Source organism: Macaca nemestrina, chromosome 3, assembly GCF_043159975.1.
Source record: "Macaca nemestrina isolate mMacNem1 chromosome 3, mMacNem.hap1, whole genome shotgun sequence".
Classification (NCBI taxonomy): Eukaryota; Metazoa; Chordata; class Mammalia; order Primates; family Cercopithecidae; genus Macaca; species Macaca nemestrina.
In genome coordinates, this window is record NC_092127.1 from 81,126,879 (window position 1) to 81,149,282 (window position 22,404).

Below are 22,404 nucleotides of genomic sequence, written 5' to 3' on the forward strand. Positions count from 1 at the left end.
AACAGGTGCTGGAGAGGATGTGGAGAAATAGGAACACTTTTACACTGTTGGTGGGATTGTAAACTGGTTCAACCACTGTGGAAAACAGTATGGCGATTCCTCAAGGATCTAGAACTAGAAATACCATATGACCCAGCCATCCCATTACTGGGTATATACCCAAAGGATTATAAATCATGCTGCTATAAAGACACATGCACACGTATGTTTATTGCGGCACTATCCACAATAGCAAAGACTTGGAATCAACCCAAATGTCCATCAGTGACAGACTGGATTAAGAAAATGTGGCACATATACACCATGGAATACTATGCAGCCATAAAAAAGGATGAGTTTGTGTCCTTTGTAGGGACATGGATGCAGCTGGAAACCATCATTCTCAGCAAACTATCGCAAGAACAGAAAACCAAACACCTCATGTTCTCACTCATGGGTGGGAACTGAACAATGAGATCACTTGGACTCTGGAAGGGGAACATCACACACCGGGGCCTATTATGAGGTGGGGGAACGGGGGAGAGATGGCATTGGGAGTTATACCTGATGTAAATGACGAGTTGATGGGTGCTGACGAGTTGATGGGTGCAGCACACCAACATGGCACAAGTATACATATGTAACAAACCTGCACGTTGTGCACATGTGCCCTAGAACTTAAAGTATAATAATAAAAAAAAAATAATGAAGCCATGCATCTCTCCAATTTGCCAGCAATGTCTGAAATTTCCGTGCTTAACCTAATGGGTTAATTGGATCACTCTGCCATCATTGCTTCCATTCAAAGGAGTATTTTGCACAGCATAAAAACAAATTAATTTGTATCCAAATAATTTGACATAAATTGTAGGCCTCTCAACCTCAATTGCCTTCTGGATAAAACAGGCCTAGATTCAGTATCCACATTTGTTGCAAGAATAAAATAAAAATATGTTTATAAAAAAAAAAAAAGAAATGGTTGGACAAACAGCGTTCCAGCTGTTTTCCGCTAAGAGTCTAACACCACTTATGATCTTCTAAAGTGGGAGGGCCACCACTGCCCCTCCCCCTGCCTAGTGTTGTTCAGATGACAGTTACAATAGAATCATTCTTCTTTTGCCAGAAGTGCAAATTGTTTCCCAAATGTGGCCTTGGGCTTTCAGGAGCCCAGTAGTGACTTCTGTGGTCCCTGATTTGCACCCTCACCCTGTTATTGGGGTTGTGCTTCATTTCTCTCTGTGGAAAGAGTGAAGTATTGCGAAGTATGACCCTCGTCACCAAACCAACTCAGAGACAGCAAGTGCTTTGGCAAAGGAAAGGGCTGGCACAGAGAACAGAGTAAGTAATAACTGCTTTTATTTGTCCTATAAATGGATAATTATAGTACTTAAAAAATAAACATCAAAGAAGCATTATCTAACAACATACATGATGGTGGGCTGTGAGTGCAGCAGAAGTAGTGTGTAAAGTAGGTCTTCTCCAACAGAACAGTGGTGGGCAAAAAATATCAATGGTTTTCCAGTCTTCAAGCTTTATGAAGCAGGCAGGCAGAGAGAGCTGAGCTGACACAGTACTTACACTGTCAGGTGATAGACACATCGACCCAAGCACAGGATTTTTTTGGTTGATTTGTTTGTTTTTGAGACGGAGTCTTGCTCTGTCGCCCAAGCTGGAGTGCAGTGGCGCAATCTCAGCTCACTGCAAGCTCTGCCTCCTGGGTTCACGCCATTCTCCTGCCTCAGCCGCCTGAGTAGCTGGAACTACAGGTGCCCACCACCATGCCCGGCTAATTTTTTGTATTTTTAGTAGACACGGGATTTCACCGTGTTGGCCAGGATGGTCTTGATGTCTTAACCTCGTGATCCACCAGCCTCGGCCTCACAAAGTGCTGGGATTACAGGCATGAGCCACCATGCCCAGCCCCGAGCACAGGATTTTTTAACAGCCAGGAAGGAGCATTTGGGGTTGGGATTCATTGAGTAAGTTGGGATTTTCCTTCTATTTGTGGGAAATTAATAATTTCTGGCTTACTGGATCAAAAGTGAAAAATTAATGCTGCCTCTTCTCTTTTATTGAGCAATTTAAAAATTTCATATGGCAGAAAACCAGAGGCTGGGCTGCTCAGGGTGGCATGAGAGCAGAGTCTAGAAAGTTCAATCAAAAGCTTACCTACTGCAAAATTAAAAATGGGTGACATTACCACTCTCATCTGCAGAGTTTTCAAGGAAATAATCATATGATTTGCATAATTAAGACATAATTAGTTCAGAAGGGAATGATCATAATCATGTGTTTGTATGGAAACTGAAACATGCTCTCAGGATGACTTATAAGACACATAAAGTAAAATCTCTAATAATACTGGATAATTTATCAAATAATTCTGTGCTCTTGAGCTTTTAGAAAAAAATTTATCCTGGCAGACTTTAAATATCTTGGTTTTTCTCATCATGCTAGCAGTTGTTGTAATACCAGCTACTTTCTACCTCCATTTTCTCCTCCACTTAGAAAACCTTTATTCCACTTACAGAGCATTATGGCCTTCCCAAATAACGAGTTGAAATTAAAGTCTGTGGAGTGTGAAGCATAGGATTCCTGGGATCAAAGTAGTCAAAACACATGCAAAACAAACATTTGTATAAAACGCTGCCTTTGGAAAAAAGAAGGTGATGTGTAGTACAGCTTATGCAATCTTGATTCAGGGTTTTAGGCACATTCTGCAATCTGGGTGAGAGTTTATTTGGACTCTTTTGCTAAGGAGATGAAGTGTTCATTCCACCTGAAACACAGATTTTCCACACAGTGGTTAATAATAGCCTATTTTACCATAGGTGTTAGTGGCTCTGTGGATTCATTGAGTATAGGTCAGGATTCTTTTTCTATTCTATGGAAAGGGAAAGATTTCTGAATTTTGAGAATGAACTATTTTTCTAACCTCAGCCCACAGTCTCCAGAATGCTTGCATGAGATCATAAGACTCACTAAGTGGGACAATGAGAACTGTGCAGTACACATTCACTACTACCCAAGGGGGAAACCACCTACAGAATGTGTGCTTTCACATAAATTACACCTTCTGATTTGTTTTCTTAGGAGTTCCAGGTATAAAGTTTTATACAATGAAAACTAACCATTCACTAGCTTTAAAAACAATGATAATGATGGCCATCCCTTTGAGCAATTTTTATATACCATTCAGTTAGGTTAAGTGGTTTTGCATGTAATATCAGCATTTATTGAGCCCATTATTATTTTTATACCATTCTGGGTACTTCATGTGAATTCATTCATTAAATTCTCACAATAGTCTATGTGGCAGGTACTAAGGGTACCCATCTTTTACAGGTAAGAACATTGAGACCCAGAAAGGTTCAGAAACTTAGCCAAGGTTACATGGCTAATGAATGGCACTGGCAGACTTCAAATTCAGGACTGTTTTCAGGGGTTGTGTTCTTGACTACATGCTGTTTTGCCTTTTCATAACAACCCTCAGGCTTTCGTGCTATCCTCATCTAAAATGAAGAAATAGGTTTGGAGCATTTCAGCCATTTATTAAATGTAGCTCTCCTAATACTTGACCAGGCTCAGATTTTATCCCGCTCTGACCTCAAGGCTCTCATGCTTTTCACAATTCCATACTCGTTAGACAGTACACCTGCTTGTAGAGGGGAAAAAATGAGGGAGATGTTCTCCAGTAAACATTATCTATGTTTAGATTTGGAGCTTTTTCTGTTATACTAATATTGTCATAAAAATTAGACCGATTAATATATTTGGACATTCTTACTAATAAACCCCAGAGCTGCAAGTTTCCCACAGTGATTCCCAGTGGTTCTACCTGAAGACTGAGAGTCATGTGTTTATACCATCTGATTTCCAGCATGCAGACTCTTGTTTCTCAAACACAAACATCCATTTTTAATTTTTTATTGCTCACCTCTCCTTGATACTTCAAATACATATCAGATACTTCAAATGTAACTTACCAAATTTGAGCCTGTTATTTCCTACCCTCTACCTCACTCAAATAGCTTCCACCTCTTCTTGCATTTGATGTCTCAGTTCATTATGACTCGCCCCCCTCCCCCATCCAAGGGGCCTTGTGATGTGCTGTGTATCAGCAGTTTGTTACTTTTTATTACTGAATAGTATTCCATTGCATGGCTTTACCAGGTTTTGTCTATACATTTAGCAACTGATAGACATTGAGGTTGGTTCCAGTTTGGAGTTATGAATAATGCTGCTATGAACATTCACAAGCAAGTAAATGGAGTCTTGCTATGTTGGCCAGGCTGGTCTCCAACTCCTCTCAAGCAATCCTCTCACCTCAACTTTCTAAGTAGCTGGAATTACAGACATGCACCACTGTGCCCAGCTTGGACATATATTTTCATTTCTCTTGGGTAGATAGTTTTATGTTTAACTTTTTGAGAAACCACAAAACTGTTTCCAAAATGACTACACAAATTTTATAACCACCAGCAATATATGAGTTCCTTTTTCTCCACATCTTCACCAACACTTGTTATTTTCTATAGCTTACTTTTGATAGCCATCCTAGTGTGTGTGAAAATGTACACTTAATGCTCTTCCCTAATTAATAATGATGTTGAGCATTTTTATGTGCTTATTAGCCATTTGTGTATCTTCTTTATTAAAATATTTCTTCTGGGGCCACCACTGCCCCTCTTGCACTTTTGCCAGAAGTGCAAATCATTTCCCAAATGTGGCCTTGGGCTTTCAGAAGCCCAGTAGTGACTTCTGTGGTCCCTGACTTGCACCCTCACCATATTATTAGAGTCATGCTTCATTTCTTTCTGTTGAAAGAGTGAAGTATTGGGAAGTATGACCCTGGTCAATGAGTCAACTCAGAGACTTATTTTCAGTATGTATTCATGAATTCTTAGTCTTTACAAAGGCGTATAATTCATTACTGTATTTAATTATTTTGATTTTCTAATTGAACCACATTTGGCCAGTGGGAATCTCTCCAAGATGGTTCCTTGTGACATTTCCCCACTATCTTCTCACTTCCTGATTTTTGGACATAAAAAGGCTCATCTTGTACCTCTTCTGCCCTAGCTCCAGAAACAGCCATTTCATTTAGAAACTCTGGTTCCTCTGAGTGGAAATGGTATTAGAAACCAAGGTCTGGGCACAACTGTACTTTAAAGAGAGTAACCTGGCAGCTGAGTGAAGTATGCATTAGTTCTCTATTACCCTGTGTATTAGTCTGTTCTCATGCTGCTGTGAAGAAATACCTGAGACAGGGTAATTTATAAAGAAAAGAGGTTTAATTGATCCACAGTTCCAGATGGCTGGGGAGGCCTCAGGAAACTTACAATCATGGCAGAAGGTGAAGGGGAAGCAAGGCACTTTCCTCACAAGGCAGCAGGAAAGAGAAGTGCCAAGAAAAAGGGGAAAAGCCCCTTATAAAATCATCAGATCTTGTGAGAACTCACTATCATGAAACAGCATGGAGTAACTGCCCCCATGATTCAGTTACCTCCCACTGGGTCCCTCCCATGACATGTGGGGATTATGGGAACTACAATTCAAGATGAGATTTGGGTGGGGACACAGCCAAACCATATCACTATGTGACAAATTACCACAGCTTTGTGGTCAAAAAAAGAAAAAAAAAAAGTCTCACACTTTGTTTCGATCAAAGAATCAGGGGTAACTTAGCTGGGTGGATGTAGCTAATGGTTCTTCATGAAACTATAGTCAAAATGTTGTCTAAGTCTGCAGTCATCTAAAGGCTCAACAGGAACAGAAATGTCTGTTTTTGAGATAACTTACTCGCATATAGTACATGACTGTTGACAGGATGTACCATATTCTTACTGGCTGTTAGCAGGAGGCCTTGGTGCCTTGCCACATGAGCATCTCCACAGGGCTGCTGTGTGTCCTCACATGATAGCAGCTGGCTTCCCCTGGAGCAAGTGACCCAAAAGAGAGCAAGGCAGAAACCACAATGTTTTTTTATGACCTAGCTTCGAAAGCTGCACATCTTTTGCACAATAGCCTAGTGATTACACAAGTCGGTGTTATTCAATGTGGGAGGGAACCATATAAAGAATCATCAGGGGCCATCTTGGACTCTGGCTACCACACAAGCCCAAGATGGTAAAGAGACTTTTCTATGTAATTTTTATGTTATTTTCTATGCTGTGTTTTACTTTTCACATGTAGGTGTATCACCCATCAGGAATTGTTTTTAAGATATGGTGTGAGATAGGGAGTCAGGGTTCATTTATTCCTTTACTGATAGGCAGTTGTTATGGCACCATTTATTGAAATTTCCACTCTTTCCCCCACCATACCGCAGGGGCATCTTTGTCACAAATCATGTGCTCTTATATGTATAGGTTTATTGGTCTATTTGTCTTTGTGCCAGTGCTATGCTGCCTTGCTTATTGTAGCTTTATAAGGAGTCTTGACATCTGCTACCGTGATTGTTTTGGCTATTCTTGGCCCTTTGCTTTTATAAATAAATTTTATTTAGCGTTGGCCACTTTTTGCAATTATTTCTGCTCAGGCCTAACACTGGTAAGACTCTGATTTAATTGGCCTGGGGTGAAACCTAGGCATCAGGATTTTTATCAAACACTCCAAGTGATTCTAAAATACTGCCAGAGTTGAGAACCATGGATCTAGATGAACTCTAGTCTGTGGCAGCAGGGAAAATTAAGGCCCAAGAAAGTGGAGTGCTTGCCAAAGGTTACACAGAGAGGCAGTTGCGGAACCAGGGCTCCAGTTCAGGTGCCTTGTTTTCCAGTGCAGTCCTCTTTCCAACATCTATATATACTCCTGGACATGCCACTGTAGATAAGTAGCAGAAAGGCAGAGAGGAGAGAGGTACCCAGAGACTTTTTAACTCCTTGCATCTGGGAGCTTCAGAGGAAATGGCAATTGAGGGACAAGGGGGATATTAGATGGTTAGTTTACAGACACATCCAAGATGCTCAGCAGGGAGGGCATAACAATGGAATAGTAAAGCTACACAGAGACCTGAGAGATCATCTTTCTAAATATTTGATAGATGAAGAAACAGGCCAAAGAGATCACATAACTAGTTACAAGCAGGGGCAGGACTTGGGTCTGAAGTGTGCCACACTCCTGGTTCAGTCCTCATTGTCCCACCATTGTCACAGACTGACAGGTTCTTCTTGCCTGCTGCTCAGAAAAACCAATGCACTGAGAACAGCAGGTATTGCAGCAAAGAAAGAGTTTAATTATTGTGGGGCCAGACAAATGAGGAGAATGGGAGAAATTTCTCAAATCTATCTCTCTAAGAATTCAGAGGGTAAAGTTTTTAAGGGTAAACTGGTAGTCAGGTGGTGGGGGAACTGAAACAATTGATTGGCTGAAGATGAAATCACAGGGGTGTCTAAACTGCCTTCACACAGCTAAGTCTTTTCCCAGGGAAGGGGGAAAGGGTGTTCTCAGAACCAAGTGGCATCTCTTTGTTGAAATGCTAAATCTGAAAAATATCTCAAAGACCAGTTCTTCAGGTTTCACAATAGTTATTTTATCTATAGGAGTAGTTGGGGAAGTTACAAATCTTATTACCTCTTATGTGACTTTGGAGCAGAAAGCAATGTATAGAAAAGCAAACTAAGCAGTGGTAGGTTATTGTTTAACCATGCTTATTCTTTAGCAAGGTTCAAGCCCCAACCATAATTCTAATCTTGTGTTATGAATGCAGCATCAGTCTCCAGCAAGAGGGGGGTCAGTTTTCCTTCCTTCAAAGTTTAACTGTAAACTAAATTCCTTTCATATTATCTTGGCCTCCATGCTAGAATAAACAACAACAAAAAGAAAGAAGAAAGAAAGAGAGAGAAGAAGAGAAGAAAAGAGAAGAGAAGAAAGAGAAGAGAAGAGAAGAGCCTGTGAGGTTAAAAGCAAGATAGAGTCAGTCATGTTAGATTTCTCTCATTACTTACAATTCTGCAAAGGTAGTTTCACTATGTTCAGCGTTATACTCAGGTGCATTTAGGCAAAATTGTTCATCTTGAATATTTTAACAGTGTTGCCATATGCTAACCATTCAACATATTTTTTGAATGAATAAGTGAATAACTTGAAATTTATGGATATTTAAAAACAATACCATTTCATGCAGTAACTCCCACAGGCATGAGCCACCGCACCCAGCCTAGACTAAAGACGTATTCAATTAAACATTCTTAATATGCTTTAGTAAGAGCTATTGAGGCTTTCATTTTACAGATGAATATTAAAGTATCATGAACCAAATAGGCTCAGTGCTGTAAGAAATAACTCAATAGTCCTGGCATGGTGGCTCATGCCTGTAATCCTAGCACATTGGGAGGCCAAGGTGGGAGGATTGTTTGAGCCCATGAGTTCAAGACCAGCCTGGGCAATGTGGTGAGACCCCATCTAAAAAAAATACAAAAATTAGCTGGGCACAGTGGTGCATGCCTCTGGTCCTAGGTCCTCAAGAGACCGAGGTGGGAGGCTCACTTGAGCCTGGGATGTCCAGGCTGCTGTGAGCCATGATTATGCCACTGCACTCCAGCCTAGATGACAGAGTGAGACCCTGTCTCAAAAAAAATAAAAAGAAAAAAGAAATAACACAATTGCTTCCAGATGAGCAATCGCAATCTGGTAGGACACTGTTCCTTTATTTCTCAAGGAATAGATGTTCGTTATAGAAAATTTGAGAAATATAGAAAAAAATTAAGAGTAAAACAAAAATTAAACACATAAATTGTAAGTCAGATAATGTCCCTTCTCTGCTAAAAACTCTTTTTTTTCTTTTCTTTCCATTTCTCTTCTCTTTTGCTATCAAATATGTCACTGCAATGAATAACTTACCCCAAACTATTTTTCATCTGATTATCTCCCATAGTGAATATCTTAAGAGTAGAATTTATTGGGTTAAATGACATAAATGCCTAATTTTTAAAATTTTGGGTTGATTTTAAGTTACAGAAAAATTGCAAAAGTGGTCCAAAGATCTCATATTTCCTTCACCCAACCTCTACTAATTTTGACATCTTACATAATCATGGTTCGTTTGTCAAAACTAAGAAATTAACATTGGTATAATACTATTAACTAAACTACAGACTTTATTTGAGTTCCCCAGTTTTTCCACTAAAGTCAGTATTCTGTTCAATCTAGGATGCCACTCTGTGTTTAGGAATAATTAGAATCTTGGTACATATTCTTAAATTTTCTCCAGATATGTGGTTCCAGTCTGTATTGCCAACAGCAATGTATGACTGCTTCTCCCTTATCAATAAGGGAGTGTTTTCCTTTTTCAAAAATATCTTTAAAATTCCATGGTTAAAAATGGTATCTCACTGTAATAGTTCCATTTCGATGAATTTGAAAAATGTTTTGTATTATTGGCTGTTTATATTTTTAAAAATTTTTGGCCAGGCATGGTGGCTGATGCCTGTAATCCCAGCACTTTGGAGGCTGAGGCAGGTGGATCACCTGTGGCCAGGAGTTCGAGACCAGCCTGGCCAACAGGGTGAAATGTTGTCTCTACTAAAAATATAAAAATTAGCTGGGGATGGTGGCACACACCTGTAATCCCAGTTACTCGGGAGGCTGAGGCACAAGAATCGCTTGAACCCAGAAAGTGGAGATTGCAGTGAATCGAGTTCAAGCCACTGCACTCCAGCCTGGGTGACAGAGCAAGACTGTCTCAAAAAAAAAAAAAAAAAAAAAAGTATCTCAAAATTTAACTCAAGATGGATTAAAGACTTAAATGTAAAACCCAAAACTATAAAAACTCTAGAAGACAACCTAGGCAATACCATTCAGGACGTAGGCACTGGCAAAGATTTCATGACGAAGATACCGAAAGCAATGGCAACAAAAGCAAAAATTGAAAAATGAGATCTAATTAAACTAAAGAGCTTCTGCACAGCAAAAGAGACTGTCAACAGAGTGAACAGACAACCCACAGAATGCGGGAAAAATTTTGCAAACTATACATCCAGCAAAGGTCTGATATCAAAAGTCTATAAGGAACTTAAACAAATGTACAAGAAAAAACAACCTCATTAAAAAGTGGGCAAAGGATATGAACAGACACTTCTCAAAAGAAGACATACATGTGGCCAACAAGCATATAAAAAAAGCTCAATATCACTGATCATTAGAGAAATGCAAATCAAAACTACACTGAGAAACCATTTCACACCAGTAAGATTGGCTGTTACGAAAATAAAAAAATAACAGATGCTGGTGAGGTTGTGGAAAAAAAGGAATGCTTATACACTGTTGATGGGAGTGTAAATTAGTTTAACCATTGTGGAAGACAGTGTGGTGATTCCTCAGAGACTTAAAGACAGAAATATTTTTTGAGCCAGCAATCTATTACTGGGTATATACCCAAAGGAATATAAATCATTATATCATAAAGACACATGCACACATGTTCATTGCAGCACTATTCACAATAGCAAAAACATGGAATCAATCTAAATACCCATCAATGATAGATTGGGTATAGAAAATGTGGTACATATACAGCATGGAATACTATGCAGTAATAAAAAAGAACAAGATCATATCCTTCACAGGGATGTTGTTGGAGCTGGAGGCCATTATCCTTAGCAAACTAATGCAGGAACAGAAAACCAAATCCCTCATGCTCTCACTTATAAGTGGGAGCTAAATGATAAGAACACATGGACACATAAAGGGGAACAACACACACTGGGGCCTATCTCAGGGTGGAGGATGGGAGGAGGGAGAGGATCAGGAAAAATTACTAATGGGTACTAGGTTTAATACGTGGGTAATGAAATAATCTGTACAACAAACCCCCATAGAAGCGGCTACGTTGTCTGGGGTATATACCCTGGGGTTCATGGTCATGCACCAGGAAAATGTAAGACATGGACACACAAGAGGGGTTTAGGAGTGGAGGTTTAATAGGCAGAAGAGAAGAGAAAGAGAAACAGCTTTCTATATAGAGAGAGTGGGGTCCCTGGGTGGAAAAGACCCGCAGGCGGCACTGAATTTTATAGTCAGGTTTGAGGAGGCAGCGTCTGATTTACAAAGGGTTCACAGATTGGTTCGATCAGGTATGACATTTACATAGCAGATGGGGAAAGGCCAGTTGTCCCACCCTAATCTTATTATGCAAATGGGCTTTCCAGTTGATCTGAGCCCTCTTGTCTGCTTCTTACTGTACACATGGCTGGCAGAGAAGGGAAGATGAAGCCGCCATCTTGAACACGTCTAGCCCCTAGTTCCTGCCAGCATTCACCTGTGCAAGCTCCCAGCTTGCTCGTCTATGTCCGCAGATCGACTTTACAGGCTATTCTTTGTTAGACAATGATTTGGGGCTGCTTTTCATTAAAGAGAAAAGCCTTACCGAGGACTTCCGTACCCTCACTCTCTGCCTAAGTGATTTCTTCTTAACTCCTGTATCACCATGACACAAGTTATCCTATGTAACAAACCTGCACATGTACCCCTGAACTTAAAAGTTTAACACAATAATTTGTATCTTTTGCCTATTTTTAAAATTAGGGTGTTCTACTACTGAATTATAGCACTCACAGTTCACTAGAAGAAATACTATGCTATAGTATATGAAAATACTGAAGATACTATATATTATAGTATATACAGATTTATAAGCACTGACTTATAAGCACTTTATATATTAAGGATATTGAATTTTTGGCAAGACTGATACAAACATTTTTTTCATGATTTGCCAGCCGTTTTTTGGAATACTAGAGTTTTCTATTTTTATGTCATTAAGTGTATTGTTTTAGTTTTCTGATTGATTCTATTACTTTTTTTAAGAGTTGGATTTTTTCTTTCTTTTTTTTTTGAAACAGCCTTATTGAAGAACATTGACAGATAAAAATTGTACATATTTAAGGTATACAACTTGATGTTTTGATATATGTATACATTGTGAAATGGTCTTCACAATCAAACCAATTAACATATCTATCACCTCACAAAGTTACCATTTTCTTTTTCTTCTTTTATTATTATCTTTTTTTGTGGTAAAAACATTTAAGATCTACTTCTTAGAAAATTTCAAGTAAGGAATATTGTTAACCATAGCCACCAGGCTGTACATTAGATCTGTAGAACGTATTCATCCTGCATATTGAAACTTTTTATCCTTTGACCAACATTACCATTTCCCCCTCCCCACTGCCCCTGGCAGCTACCATTCTGCTTTATAATTCTATGAGTGTGACTGTTTCAGATTTCACACATCAGTTAGATCAAGCAGTATTTGTCTTTCTATGTCTGCCTTATTTCATTTATCATAATATCCTCCAGGTTCATCCATGTTGTTGCAACTGGCAAAATTTCATTCTTTCCTGAGGCTGAATAATATTCCATCGTGTGTGTGTGTGTGTGTGTGTGTGTACACCACATTTTCTTTTATCCATTCATCCATCAGTGGATGTTTACATTCTTTTCATATTTTAGCTGTTGTGAATAATGCTGCAGTGAACATGGGAGTGCAGATAAATCTTCAAGATCTTAATCTTCATTTCCGTTTCTGTGGGTATATCCCGGAAGAGAGATTGCTAGATCATATGGTAGTTCTATTTTTTATTTTTTGAGTTTTGAGGATCCTGTATACTGTTTTTGATAAAGGCTGTCCCAATATACATTCTCACGAACACTGTACAAGAGTTCCCTTTTTCCTGCATCTTTGTCAACACTTTTAACCTCTTGTCTTTTTGATAATAGCCAATAGCCATCCTAATAGGTAAGAGGTGATGTTTCATTGGGTTTTCATCTACATTTCCCTGATTATTAGTGATGATGAGCACCACTACATATACCTGTTGGCCATTTGTATGTCTTCTTTCTAGAAATGCCTATTTAGGTCCCTTGTCCTTTTTATGATTGGATTATTTGTTTCTGCTATTGACTCGTGTGAGTTCCTTATATATTTTGGATATTAACACCTTATAAGATGTATGGTTTGCAAATATTTTCTCCCATTCCATAGGTTGCTATTTAACTCTGTGATTTTTTTTCTTTGCTGTGCAGTAGCTTTTTAATTTGATGTGATTCTACTTGTCTATTTTTGCTTTTGTTGCCTGTACTCTTGGTATCTTATTCAAACATATTATTGCCAAGACAAATGTCAAAAAGCTTTTTCCCTATGCTTTCTTATAGTAGTTTTACAGTTCTGAGTCTTATGTTTAAGTTTTTAATCCATTTTGAGTTTATTTTTGTTTATGGTATCAGATAATTTCATTCTTTTGCCTGTGAATATCCAGTTTTCCCAACATTAGTTAATGAAGAGACCATCCTTTCACTATTGTGTGTTCTTAGCACTGTAGTTAAGATTGACTGTAAATGCATGGATTTATTTATGGGCTCTCTATTCTGTTCCATTAATCTATATGTCTGTCTTTATGTCAGTACCATCTCATTTAGATTACTGTAGCTTTGAAATATCTTTTGAAATCAGGAAGTGTGATGTCGCCAGTTTTATTATTATTTCTCAAGATTGCTTTCAGCCTGGGCAACATGTCAAAACTCCATCTCTACACACACAAAAAAAAGTACAAAAATTAACTGGGTGTGGTATTGTGCATCTGCAGTTCCAGCTATTCAGGGGGATGGGGCAAGAGGATCACTTGAGCCCGAAGGTCAAGGCTGGAGTGAGCCATGATTGCGCCACCACACTCCAACCTGGGTGACAGAGCAAGACCCTGTCTTAAAAAAGCAAACAAAAAAAACCCAACCAAACAAACAAACAAAAAAGAAGACAAGCAAGATTGCTTTGGCTATTTGGGGTCTTTTGAAGTTCCGTATGAATTTTAGAATTGTTTCTCTCTACACGTGTGTAGGGAGTGCTATTTGAAATTTGTTAGGGCTTGCATTGAATCCGTAGATCATTTTGGGTAGTATAGACAATTTCATTATATCCCTCTAATTCACAAACATGGGACATCCTTCCATTTATGTAATCTTCTTTAATTTCCTTCATCAGTGTTTTGTAATTTTGAGTGTACAAGTCTTTCCCCTCTTTGGTTGGTTAAGTTTATTCCTATGTATTTTATTCTTTTTGTTGCTATTATATATGGGAATGTTTGCCTATTTCCTTTTTGGAAAATTTATTGTTAGAAACAATATAGAAACACTGCTGAATTTTGTATGTTGATTTTGTATCCTGCAACTTTATTGAATTTGTTAATTAGTTCTAACAGATTTTTTGTTGAGCCTTTAGGATTTTCCACATGTGTAAATAATCGGGGTTTTTTTTGTTGTTGTTTTTGTTTTGTTTTGTTTTTTGAGACAGGGTCTCACTCTGTCACCCAGGCTGGAATGCCGTGTTGTGATCATGGCTCCTCGCAACCTCTGCCTCCCGGGTTCAAGCAATTCTCCTGCTTCAACCTCCCTACTAGCTGGGATTACAGGCGCCTGCCACCACGCCTGGTTAAGTTTTGTATTTTTAGTAGAGGCAGAGTTTCACCATGTTGGCTACACTGGTCTCAAACTCCTGACCTCAAGTGATCTGCCTGCCTTGGCCTCCCAAAGTGCTGGAATTACAGGCATGAGCCACCATGCCTGGCCATGTGTAAATAATCTTGTCATCTGCAGAGATAATTTTACTTCTTCTTCTTCAGCTTGGATGACTTTTTATTTCTTTTTTGTGTCTAGTTGTTTTGCTTAGGTTTTCCAATATTTTATTGATAATAGTGGTAAGAGTGAGCATCCCTTCCTTGTATCAGGTCTTAGAGGAAAAGCTTTCAGTTTTTCCCCATTGATTATGATGTTGGCTGTGACCTTTACATATATGGCTTTTACTGTGTTGAGGTACGTTCCCTCTATACCTATATTGTTGAAAGTTTTTTATTATGAAAGGATGTCAAATTTTGTCAAATGCTTTTTCTGTTATCTATTAAGATGATCATGTGGTTTTTACCTGTCATTCTGTTAATGTAGTATATGGCATTGTTTGAGTTGCAGATGCTGAACCATTCTTGCATTTCAGAGATAAATCCCACTTGTTCATGGTGTATGATCTTCTTAATATGCTGTTGAATTTGGTTTGCTGGTACTACATTGAGGATTTTTATGGCTATGTTCATCAGTGATGTTGGCCTATGGTTTTCTTTTCTTGTGATATATTTGGCTTTCATATTGGGGTAATGCTGGCCTCTAAAGTGAGTATGAAAGTGTTCCCCATTCTCCTACTTTTTAAGGAGTGTAAGAGGGATTGGTTTTAGTTCTTCTTTGAATATTAGAAAAAGCCATGGTCCTGGGCTTTTCTTTATTAGCAGGTATTTGATTACTGATTCAGTGTTCTTATTTATTTTCAGATTTTAGTGTTTTCTTGATTTAGTTTTGGTAGGTTGTATGTTACTAGGGATTTTCTGTTTCTTCTAGGTTATCCAATTTGTTGATGTGTAATTGTTCATAAATTGTCTCATAATGTTTTAATTTCTGAGTCATCCATTGTAATGTCTTCTTTCTTATTTCTAATTTGTCTTCTCTTTTTTTCTTAGTTTAGCTGAAGGTTTGTTGATTTTATCTTTCCAAATAATCAACTCTTGGTTTTATTGATTTTTCTATTGCTTTTCTATTTGCTATTTATTTATGCTCTAATCTTTATTATTTCCTTTCCTCTGTTAACTATGAGCTTCGTTTGGTTTGTTCCCCCTAGTCTCTTGAGATGTAAAGTCAGGTTGTTTATTTGAGATCTTCCTCTTTTAATATATGCATTTATCACTATAAACTTCTCTCGTAACATAGCTTTTACTGCATCCCATACATTTTAGTATGTTGTGTTTAGGTTTTTATTTGTCCCAAGATGTTCCTTGAATTTCCCTTTGATTTCTTCTTTGACCCAATCTTTATTAGAGTGTGTTGTTTTGTTTTCCCATATTTGTGAATTTTTTCATTTTCTTACTGTTTTTGATTTCTAGTTTCATTTCACTATGGTTAGAAAAGATATTTGGTATGATTTCCATTTTTTTTTAATTTGTTAAGACTTGTTTTGTTACTTAATATATAAACTATCCTGGAGAATGTTTTGTGTGCACATGAGAAGAATGTATATTCTTCTGTTGGATGGAAAGTTCTGTATTTGTCTGTTAGGTCCATCTGGTCCATAGTGTTGTTCAAGTCACCTGTTTTCTTTTTTTAATTGATTTTCTGTCCAGATGTTCTATCCATTATTGAGAGCAGGGTGTTGAAGTCTCCTACTGTTATTGTATTACTGTCCATTTCTCTTTTTAGATAGATCAGTATTTGCTTTTATGTATCTAGATACCCTGATATTGGATGTGTATATATTTATAATTCTATCTTCTTCTTCAGTTGGCCCTTTTATCATTGTAAAATGATCTTTTTGTCTCTAGTTACAGTTTTTTACTTAAAGTCTATTTTATCTGGCATGAGTATAGCCATCCTTGCTCTCTTTTGGTTAACATATGCATAGAATATCTTTTTCCATTGCTTCACTTTCAGCCTATGTGTGTCCTTAAATCTGAAGTGAGTCTCTTGTAGACAACATACAGTTGGATCTTGTTTTTAAATCCATTCAGTTACTCTATGTCTTTTGATTGGGAAGTTAAGTCTATTTACATTTGAAGTAATTATCAATGGGTAAAGGCTTACTATTACCAGTTTGATAATTGTTTCTGGTCTATTTTGTTACTCTGTATGTATTTCTCCCTCTTTCTGTCTTCCCTTGTGATTTATGTTTTGGGCTTGCATAAAGCATCTTATAGTTACAACTGTCTATTTCAAGCTGATACTAACTTCAATCTCATACAAAAATGCCATTTGCGCTAACTAGAATAACCAATGCAGAGAAGTCCTTAAACGACCTGATAGAGATGAAAACCATGATACAAGAACTACTTGACAAATGCACAAGCTTCAGTAAATGACTTACTCAACTGGAAGAAAGGGTATCAGTGAGAGAAGATCAAATGAATGAAATGAAGCAAGAAGAGAAGTTTAGAGAAAAAAGAATAAAAGGAAATGAACAAAGCCTCCAAGAAATATGGGATTATGTGAAAAGACCAAATCTAAATCTGATTGGTGTACCTGAAAGTGACAGGGAGAATGAAACCAAGTTGGAAAACACTCTGCAGGATATCATCCAGGAGAACTTACCCAACCTAGTAAGGCAGGCCAACATTCAAATTCAGGAAATACAGAGAACGCCACAAAGATACTCCTTGAGAAGAGCAACTGCAAGACACATAATTGTCAGATTCACCAAAGTTGAAATGAAGGAAAAAATGTTAAGGGCAGCCAGAGAGAAAGGTCGGGTTACCCACAAAGGGAAGCCCATCAGACTAACAGCAGATCTCTTGGCAGAAACTCTCCAAGCCAGAAGACAGTGGGGGCCAATATTCAACATTCTTAAAGAAAAGAATTTTCAACCCAGAATTTCATATCCAGCCAAACTAAGCTTCATAAGTGAAGGAGAAATTAAAATCCTTTACAGACAAGCAAATGCTGAGATTTTGTCACCACCAGGCCTGCCCTACAAGAGCTCCTGAAGGAAGCAATAAACATGGAAAGGAACAACCGGTACCAGCTACTGCAAAAACATGCCAAAATGTAAAGTTCATCGATGCTAGGAAGAAACTGCATCAACTAATGAGCAAAATAACCAGCTAACATCATAATGACAGGATCAAGTTCACACATAACAATATTAACCTTAAATGTAAATGGGCTAAATACTCCAATTAAAAGACACAGACTGGCAAATTGGATAAACAGTCAAGACCCATAAGTTTGCTATATTCAGGAGGCCCATCTCACATGCAGAGACACACATAGGCTCAAAATAAAGGGATGGAGGAAGATCTACCAAGCAAATGGAAAACAAAAAAAAAGGCGGTGGTTGCATTCCTATTCTCTGATAAAACAGACTTTAAACCAACAAAGATCAAAAGAGACAAGGCCATTACATAATAGTAAAGGGATCAATTCAACAAGAAGAGCTAACTATCCTAAATATATATGCACCCAATACAGGAGCACCCAGATTCATAAAGCAAGTCCTTGGAGACTTAAAAAGAGACTTAGAATCCCATACAATAATAATGGGAAACGTTAACGCACCACTGTCAATATTAGACAGATCAACGAGACAGAAAGTTAACCAGGATGTCCAGGAAGTGAACTCAGCTCTGCACCAAGTGGACCTAATAGACATCTACAGAACTCTCCACCCCAAATCAACAGAATATACATTCTTCTCAGCACCACATCACACTTATTCCAAAATTGACCACATAGTTGGAAGTAAAGCACTCCTCAGCAAATGTAAAAGAACAGAGATTATAACAAACTGTCTGCCAGACCACAGTACAATCAAACTAGAACTCAGGATTAAGAAACACACTTAAAACTGCTCAACTACATGGAACTAAACAACCTGCTCCTGAATGACTACTGGGTACATAACGAAATGAAGGCAGAAATAAAGATGTTCTTTGAAACTAATGAGAACAAAGATACAACATACCAGAATCTCTGGGACACATTTAAAGCAGTGTGTAGAGGGAAATTTATAGCACTAAATGCCCACAAGAGTAAGCAGGAAAGATCTAAAATTGACACTAACATCGCAACTAAAAGAACTAGAGAAGCAAGAGCAAACACATTCAAAAGCTAGCAGAAGGCAAGAAATAACTAAGATCAGAGCAGAACTGAAGGAGATAGAGACACAAAAAACTCTTCAAAAAATCAATGAATCCAGGAGTTGGTTTTTTGAAATGATTGACAAAATTGATAGACCGCTAGTAAGACTAATAAAGAAGAAAAGAGAGAAGAATCAAATAGAGACAATAAAAAATGATAAAGAGGATATCACCACCGACCCCATAGAAATACAAACTACCATCAGAGAATACTATAAACACCTCTACGCAAATAAACTAGAAAACCTAGAAGAAATGGATAAATTCCCGGAAACATATACTCTCCCAAGACTAAACCAGGAAGAAGTTGAATCCCTGAATAGACCAATAGCAGGCTCTGAAATTGAGGCAATAATTAATAGCCTACCAACCAAAAAAAGTCCAGGACCAGATGGATTCACAGCCGAATTCAACCAGAGGTACAAGGAGGAGCTGGTACCATTCCTTCTGAAACTATTCCAATCAATAGAAAAAGAGGGAATCCTCCCTAACTCATTTTATGAGGCCAACATCATCCTGATACCAAAGCCTGGCAGAGACACAACAAAAAAAGAGAATTTTAGACCAGTATCCCTGATGAACATCGATGCAAAAATCCTCAATAAAATACTGGCAAACCGAATCCAGCAGCACGTCAAAAAGCTTATCCACCATGATCAAGTGGGCTTCATCCCTGGGATGCAAGACTGGTTCAACATAGGCAAATCAATAAACGTAATTCAGCATATAAACAGAACTAAACACAAAAACCACATGATTATCTCAATAGATGCAGAAAAGGCCTTTGACAAAATTCAACAGGCCTTCATGCTGAAAACTCTCAATAAATTCGGTATTGATGGAACGTATCTCAAAATAATAAGAGCTATTTATGACAAAGCCACAGCCAATATCATACTGAATGGGCAAAAACTGGAAGCATTCCCTTTGAAAACTGGCATAAGACAGGGATGCCCCCTCTCACCACTCCTATTCAACATAGTGTTGGAAGTTCTGGCTAGGGCAATCAGGCAAGAGAAAGAAATCAAGGGTGTTCAGTTAGGAAAAGAAGTCAAATTGTCCTTGTTTGCAGATGACATGATTGTATATTTAGAAAACCCCATCATCTCAGCCCCAAATCTCCTTAAGCTGATAAGAAACTGCAGCAGTCTCAGGATACAAAATCAATGTGTAAAAATCACAAGCATTCTTATACACCAGTAACTGACAAACAGCCAAATCATGAATGAACTCCTATTCACAATTGCTTCAAAGAGAATAGAATACCTAGAAATCCAAATTACAAGGGATGCAAAGGACCTCTTCAAGGAGAACTACAAACCACTGCTCAGTGAAATCAAAGAGGACACAAACAAATGGAAGAACATACCATATTCATGGATAGGAAGAATCAATATTGTGAAAATGGTCATACTGCCCAACGTAATTTATAGATTCAATGCCATCCCCATTGAATTGGAAAAAACTGCTTTAAAGTTCATATGGAACCAAAAAAGACCCTGCATTGCCAAGACAATCAATCCTAAGCCAAAAGAACAAAGCTGGAGGCATCATGCTACCTGACTTCAAACTATACTACAAGGCTACAGTAACCAAAACAGCATGGTACTGGTACCAAAACAGAGATATAGACCAATGGAACAGAAGAGAACCCCCAGAAATAATACTACACATCTAAAGCCATCTGATCTTTGACAAACCTGATGAAAACAAGAAATGGGGAAAGGATTCCCTATTTAATAAATGGTGCTGGGAAAACTGGCTAGCCATAAGTAGAGAGCTGAAACTGGATCCTTTCCTTATTCCTTATACGAAAATTAATCAAGATGGATTAGAGACTTAAATGTTAGACCTAAAACCATAAAAACCCTAGAAGAAAACCTAGGCAATACCATTCAGAACGTAGGCATGGGCAAGGACTTCATGTCTAAAACACCAAAAGCAATGGTAACAAAAGCCATAATTGACAGATGGGATCTAATTAAACTAAAAAGCTTCTGCACAGCAAAAGAAACTACCATCAGAGTGAACAGGCAACCTACAGAATGGGAGAAAATTTTTGCAATCTACTCATCTTACAAAGGGCTGATATCCAGAACCTACAAAGAACTCAAACAAATTTATGAGAAAAATACAACCCCATCAAAAAGTGGACAAAGGATATGAACAGACACTTCTCAAAAGAAGACATTCATACAGCCAACAGACACATGAAAAAATGCTCATCATCACTGGCCATCAGAGAAATGCAAATCAAAACCACAATGAGATACCATGTCCCACCAGTTAGAATGGCAATCATTAAAACATCAGGAAACAACAGGTACTGGAGAGGATGTGGAGAAATAGGAACACTTTTACACTGTTGGTGGGACTGTAAACTAGTTCAACCATTGTGGAAAACAGTGTGGCCATTCCTCAAGGATCTAGAACTAGAAATACAATTTGACCCAGCCATCCCATTACTGGGTATATACCCAAAGGTTTATAAATCATGCTGCTCTAAAGACACATGCACACATATGTTTATTGCGGCACTATTCACAATAGCAAAGACTTGGAATCAACCCAAATGTCCATCAGTGACAGACTTGATTAAGAAAATGTGGCACATTTACACCATGGAATACTATGCAGCCATAAAAAAGGATGAGTTTGTGTCCTTTGTAGGGACATGGATGCAGCTGGAAACCCATCATTCTCAGCAAACTATCGCAAGAACAGAAAACCAAACACCGCATGTTCTCACTCATAGGTGGGAACTGAACAATGAGATCACTTGGACACAGGAAGGGGATCATCATACACCAGGGCCTATTGTGGGGAGGGGGCAGGGGAAAAGGATAGCATTAGGAGATATACCTAATGTAAATGACGAGTTAATGGGTGCAGCACACCAACATGGCACATGTATACATATGTAACAAACCTGCACATTATGCACATGTACCCTAGAACTTAAAGTATAATAATAAAAATAATTTTTTTTGAAAAATAAATAAATTAATTGTATTAGCATTGCAAAAAAAAATAGATTGACCAGATATTTTCTTCACTTTCAGCCATAGCTATAAGTTTAGGTCCATACAAGGAGTTTCATTTTGTTACGCAAGGTTTCATTTCTTCCCCATTTTTAAAGCAAAGTATGTTTCTGTAAATATAAACAGTTTCCTCTAGTAAAAAAAAAAAAAAAAAAAGTGGCATGTATACAGCATGGAATACTATGCAGCCATAAAAAAGGATGAGTTCATGTGCTTTGTAGGGACATGGATGCAGCTGGAAACCATCATTCTCAGCAAACTATTGTAAGAACAGAAAACCAAACACTCATGTTCTCACTCATAGGTGGGAATTGAACAATGAGAACACTTGGACACAGGAAGGGGAATATCACACACTGGGGCCTGTTGTGGGGTGGGGGGAGTGGGGAGGGATAGCATTAGGAGACATACCTAATGTGAATGACGAGTTAATGGGTGCAGCACACCAACATGGCACATGTATACATATGTAACAAACCTGCACATTGTGCACATGTACCCTAGAACTTAAAGTATAATAAAAAAGAAAAAAAAATGCCATTCTCCCCAACGTTTGTGTCCTTGAATTCAGTGTTTAATTCTCTTTATAGTGTGTATCCATTAACAATTTTTTTGTGGTTATAATTATTCTAAATGTTTTTGTCTTTTAGCTTTTGTTGTTGTTGTTTTGTTTTTACGAAGTCTTGCTCCATCACCAGACTGCAGTGCAGTGGCACGATCTC

At 38.1% G+C, this 22,404-nt stretch overlaps 1 long non-coding RNA gene across 1 annotated transcript in view; it reads left to right on the forward strand.

Annotated features, from left to right (window-relative positions):
• The first annotated feature begins 1,063 nt into the window (after positions 1-1,063).
• The window catches only part of LOC105486292 (uncharacterized), a 65,989-nt gene continuing 44,648 nt past the window's right edge, over positions 1,064-22,404 (forward strand). The window contains exon 1 of the long non-coding RNA XR_011621117.1: positions 1,064-1,317. This is a non-coding gene — a long non-coding RNA (uncharacterized lncRNA). The remainder of the gene's footprint in view (positions 1,318-22,404) is intronic.